Source organism: Mus musculus, chromosome 1 (genome assembly GCF_000001635.26).
Source record: "Mus musculus strain C57BL/6J chromosome 1, GRCm38.p6 C57BL/6J".
In the NCBI taxonomy this organism is placed as follows: domain Eukaryota; kingdom Metazoa; phylum Chordata; class Mammalia; order Rodentia; family Muridae; genus Mus; species Mus musculus.
Genome location: NC_000067.6, coordinates 75,783,940 through 75,789,419, shown reverse-complemented (window position 1 = coordinate 75,789,419; position 5,480 = coordinate 75,783,940). Strand labels below are relative to the sequence as shown.

The 5,480-nt window shown below is 43.9% G+C and overlaps 1 annotated feature.

Annotated features, from left to right (window-relative positions):
• Positions 1,975 to 5,052: an enhancer, noted in NCBI's record as "VISTA enhancer mm1036". NCBI's record gives its function as "enhancer in: limb[4/4] | tail[4/4]" and the evidence as "EXISTENCE:transgenic organism evidence [ECO:0001131][PMID:17130149]".

The window sequence follows — 5,480 nt, the reverse complement described above, 5'->3', positions numbered from 1 at the left end:
AAAATAAAAGCAATACGAATCTAAAAGGAAGACCTGCAATTTGGCAGGATAGTTGGAACTTGCATTTACATTGTGATTAATCTCTATAAAAATTTCATCTTGCTGAGACCTGGAGAACAAAAAAGCAAACAAAGAAAGCTTACTTCAGCAAAATTGTTTTATCTTCCAAATGTATCCTAAAATATGATGCTTACAGCTCAAGGATGAATCTTGTATTCAAGTTGATGGACAGCTAGGGACAAATAAGCCACTGCAGTCGTCTGTAGCGGTGAATTAGTTAAAACTGCTTTGGCTCCCAGTGAGTCGCATGTGCTGCCCCAGCCCAAGAGCTAGCTTTCTGGATTCGAGAATGAAAGACACATACATGCCAGCTACTTTTGATATGTCTTGCTCAATGGCTGGGCACTTCTAAACCTCCCTGCAGCTAGCACACATTTCCCTCCGGTTTCCTGGCTTAATTAACACCTTCTAAATCTATATTTTATCTTTGCTGCTCTGTTACCTTCTGGACAGCTCTCCTGTAGGGCCACATTCCCTTTTCACCTACATTGTTGGATGCTTTCTCTCCTGCAGCTCTTAAATCTGATCTCTTTCCCTCCAAGTCATAGTGATTCTCCTCTTCCTCCCCTCTTTCTCTCTGTCCCTTGCCTGAGCAATCTAAAAGTCCTGCCTCCATCTCCCTGCCCAGCCACTGGCTGAGAGGCAATTCTTTATTACCAATTGAAGCCACCTGGGGGCAGGAACCCTCAGGTCTGGAAGTGCAACTTTTGGGCACTGAATTAAGACAAAGCAATTCCCAACAGTCATCCATCCATTTGTCTATTAATTTAGGTTCCCCCAGCCCCTCTATTTAAAACAAAACCAAAAACAAACACCACATGTACTCTAGGCTATCTGAACACAACACAGCCCAGGATCTTCTTGCTTCCACCTCTACAGTACAGGGCTATAGTGTGCAGCAGCATAGCCAGTTTACTTGGTGCTAGAGGTCAAACCTAAGGCTTTGTTCACAATAGGTGAACACTCTACTGTGTCACATCCACATCCCAGTTATTCATTCATCTAACAAGTGAATGTTGAGTCTTCACTACCCAAAACATCTCCTAGGGCTGGGGTAAGCCACTATCCAGCCCCACTGGAGTTGCAGTGTGGAGATAGGGGAAGGAAAGGGAGATGTAACCTAGTTACAAACAAATTGTGATTACAACTTATGCTGAGGTCTGTGAAGAAACGCAAGCTCTGACCATGGCAATAGGGAACGCAGGATATGAGAATTCCTCTCTGTGGCTGACAGATAATACCTATTGCCAATTTGGGTTGGATTAAGAAATGCCTAAGGCATTAGGAAGAAACAAATCCAAACTGCCTGTGAGAATGTTTGCAGAGAGAATAACTGAGGACTGCCAGGATGGAACAGCACTGTCCCATGGGCAAGGGTCCCAGGCTCAATAAACAGAACAGCAGCTGAACACCAGTTTTCAGTTTGATCTATTGCCAAACAGTGGGTCCACCATGACCATTGCACTGCCATAATGAACCGTATCCCCTCAAACTGCAAGCCAAAGTAACCTCTTCCTTCTAATGCTGGTTTTGTCAAGCATCTTGTCACAGCAAACGGGAAAAATTAACTAGCATAAGCTTTTGAATATGGAAAGTCTAGGGGCCCAAGAGAAGGCTCGATGGTTAAGAGCACTGGCTGCTCTTCCAGAGGACCTGGGTTCCATTTCCAGCATCTGTATGGCAGCTTACAACTGTAAATTCAATCACATGGGGGCTCTGAGGCTCTCTTCTGGGCCCTGTGGTGGCCAGACATACATCCAGGCAAAACACCCATACATAGAAAAGTAATTAATTGGTTGAGTAATTAGAATTAAATAAATATGTAGGGTCTAGAGATAAAAGGGAGCCAGACAAGCAAAGAGATAGTAGGTGTGGGAAGAAGGGGCATTCTAGGTAAAACAAAACAAAACAAAAACCCTGTGTAAAGCCTGGTGTAGGAGAAAGAGCCATGTGTCCAGTGACCTGAAAGTACCTATGGATTTTCCAACCCAGCAAGAGTTTGAAAAAAAGATTCAAAAAATCCCTAGAGACAGAAGCCAGGATCAGATCTTCCAAGTCCTTGAAGGCCAAGATAAGGTCTAAATTATATCAAATGTGCCGTGAGAAGCTGCTGAAATGGTTTTAGCAATCTCTGCCTAAAGCAAAGATTAAAAAGATACTCTGGGGTCTATGTAGAGAACAGAGTGGAAACGGGTAGGAACCAACCACAGAGCTCCCACTGGGGAGCTCCTGCCATAACCCAGACTGAGATGGCAGTGATACAGACAGAACTAAGTACATAGATGGAGAAGCGTCCCCACTGAGAGGCAGCTAGGGGTATTTTGCTTCTACCCATGTGGAACAGTCAAGTGGTTCTCTGGAAGAAGTCTCCTAATACAAGTGCAAGTGACTCTCCCCTTGAAATGCTTAAATCCAAATAGGCAGAGAGGGGTCCTAAGGACCTATTAATCCTCATTTTAGAAAGCTGTTCATGAGTGTGATCATGGGTGAACACAGGTTGGAAAAAGATCGATTCCTAAAAAAAGCATTGTCCAGCCCTTTGAAAGACTATCCAAGGCCAAATTCTTTCTTTCTCCTCCCAAGCAGTGTACCTACCAGCTGACGCTGTGGATCTCATAGTAAACAAAGTTTATGCCAAAGCACTTGGCACTAGCTGGATCTCTCCATCATTCTTTTCGACCTGTTTCACTGCCAAGTGACATCAGGCCTCTCGCTGGCACCTCAATAGCTGCCTCGCTAACCTTGCTGTGTGAGACACCACATCAAAACCTTGTCATGTTACAATGCTTTCCCCAAAACAAAGCTAAGTCAGGCCGGGCTCTACCAAATGTGTGAGGCATCATTAAATATCATGACAGGATGTGAGCAAAAAAATGTCAGGGGCCTCCGGGATCAAAGAAGTGCAGCATCGTTGAAAAGCAGCTCTTTAACAGGCGGCAGGGCAGGAAGTATCCTTTGTGAAGCTACAACCCTAATGACTTCTCCCTGCTTTGCTCATAAAGGCTGCCTAATTAAGTCGCATACATCTGCACCCCACATTCTGGGCCCCTCAGTGTCTGGGTCCCCTACTGTCAGCTTTACGGCCTTTGAGGTGATAAAAGCCAAGGGAATCTGCTGTTGGGTTGCTGACTGGGTCACTGAGTTGCCAGGATTGGACACAGCACTTCTCCTTAGAGAGAGTGAAACCAGGGGATGGAAGCTAAGCATCGTCCTCAAATGAACCACCGTTGGTTCCATCTTCTTTCAGTCCGGTGGGGAAATCACACTGGGATTGAAGATTAAAAGGGACAGCCCATTTCCATAGAGCTAAAGAGACCCAGACTATATCTCAGTAGTGGGCAGCCCCATAATCCAATTTTTGGCTCAACTAGCAAGACTGGGACTAATTGGATTCCTGGTTTGTCCCACCATCATCCCTGGTGGCAACCAGGACAGCCAAAGTAGCCACCCCATGTCCTAAAGGCCTCCCTTGTCTAGGCCCTGCAAAACACTACTCTCTGATGCACTCATTCTAATAATCCAGGATGTCTTTACTCTGTGATCTAATTTTATGTAAGTCTTTCTCTTCCCAACTTCCCCCAGTGTCACTTACAAGGTTTATCAGTCATCTCTTTGTTGCTCTGACAAAATGCCTGAAGAAACATATTTAAAGGATATATTCCTTTTCCCTCACAGGGAGAGGTCTCAGTCCACAATTGCATGGCACTGCCAGTTTGGACCTGGGGACACATAGCACATCATGGCAGTCGGAGTGCATGATAAAGGAGACCTATTCACATCATGATGAAAATCCAGGAAAGAGGAGCAGCAGACAGGGATCCCAACATCCCTTTCAAAAGTACGCTCCCAGTGGCATAACATTTTCTACTAGGCATCACACCCTAAAACTCCTGACACTTTCTAATAATACCAAAGGCTAAGAATCCAGCCTTTGAGGAACAGTCAGGATCCAAACTACACCATACAGATTTTATTTGGTTTAGTTTGTTTGATAAGGAGAGATGGATGGATAATTGGATAGACAGATGGATAGATTGATTTGTAGTTGGATGGATGGATGGATGGTTAGATGGATAGATAGATAGATAGATAGATAGATAGATAGATAGATAGATAGATAGATAGATAGATAGATAGATAGATTTGTGAATGGATGGATAGATAAATATATGTGTGGATAAATTAAAAAATGGATACTTTAATACTCCAAATCACTGAACATTATTTTAAAATATCAATTCACTACTTTCTAAGTAGCTTAGATGCTGCCTTGATCACATCTGCCTTGTCTGAGCTCAGAAAGAGCCCTCACCTTGGGTTAATTTCAATTATAGGAAACCTTCCTTCAAAGTGCTATGGCAGTGCACATCACATATCCCACTGTCATAAATCTGAACTCTGGCCTTTGGAAACAACACGTGAAAAATCTCACCTTGTAGAGATGCCCTAGCTCATAGAATCCATGCCTTCTGGTCCACTACTACCTTATATAGCTCCCACTCAATGTTTGTCTGCCTGTCTTAAAGGGAAGTGGCCTTTAAGGGTCAATACAGCAGGATGGACATTGCCCCTTCAGAACAGGACAGTTCTGAGTTTAAAGCTTGACTCTGCCTCTCTGGTGTTGTGGCACTTTGGATGGGAAACATGACAACTCTTCTCAGTCCCCTCTGCAAATTAACCTTCCTCACCCCCACTGCTACAGAGACAAAGGAAACAGTGTGGCAGGGGGAGGGGCAAATGCACATAACAAACTGATCTCTAAACAGCCACTGTTATGTGATTCCTATTCTGTGGTGACCAGGCTTGTTCTTCAGGATCTGTGATGACTAGGAGGGTTTACCTACAGAAGACATACCTAAAGCACAAACACCTTGTGGGTTTGAATGAGACAATTCCCCCACAGGTTTGTGTATCTGAACACTTGGTCCACAGATGGTGAAATTATTTGGGAAAGTTATGGAACTTTTAGGAAGTCCAATTTTTGCTGGAGGAAGTACATCAGTGCGAGCAGGTTTTAAAGGTTTATAGTCTCACCCCTACTTCCTTTTCTCTTCCCCACCCCAACCTCTGCTTCCTGTGTGCAGATGAAAATATGACCAGCCATCTTCCTGCTCCTGTGGCCATGCTTTCCTTGCCTGTTGCCATGTCTTTGAGGCTCTAATGGATGTAATCCCACTGGAACCATAAGCCAAAATAAGCCCTTTCTTCCTTAACTTGTCAGGGTATTTTTGTCACAGCAACAGAACAGTAACTAATACATACCTCATACTGAGAAACACAAATGCATAAAATTATTTGCGTAAGCACAGCCATTAGGCTGCTGAGACACTGTTTAATGTTTCCAGAAACAGCGTGCCATGAAGATTTGATTACTAATCCAAAATGGTCTGACTTGGAGCACCTTTATCAAGAAAATGAAG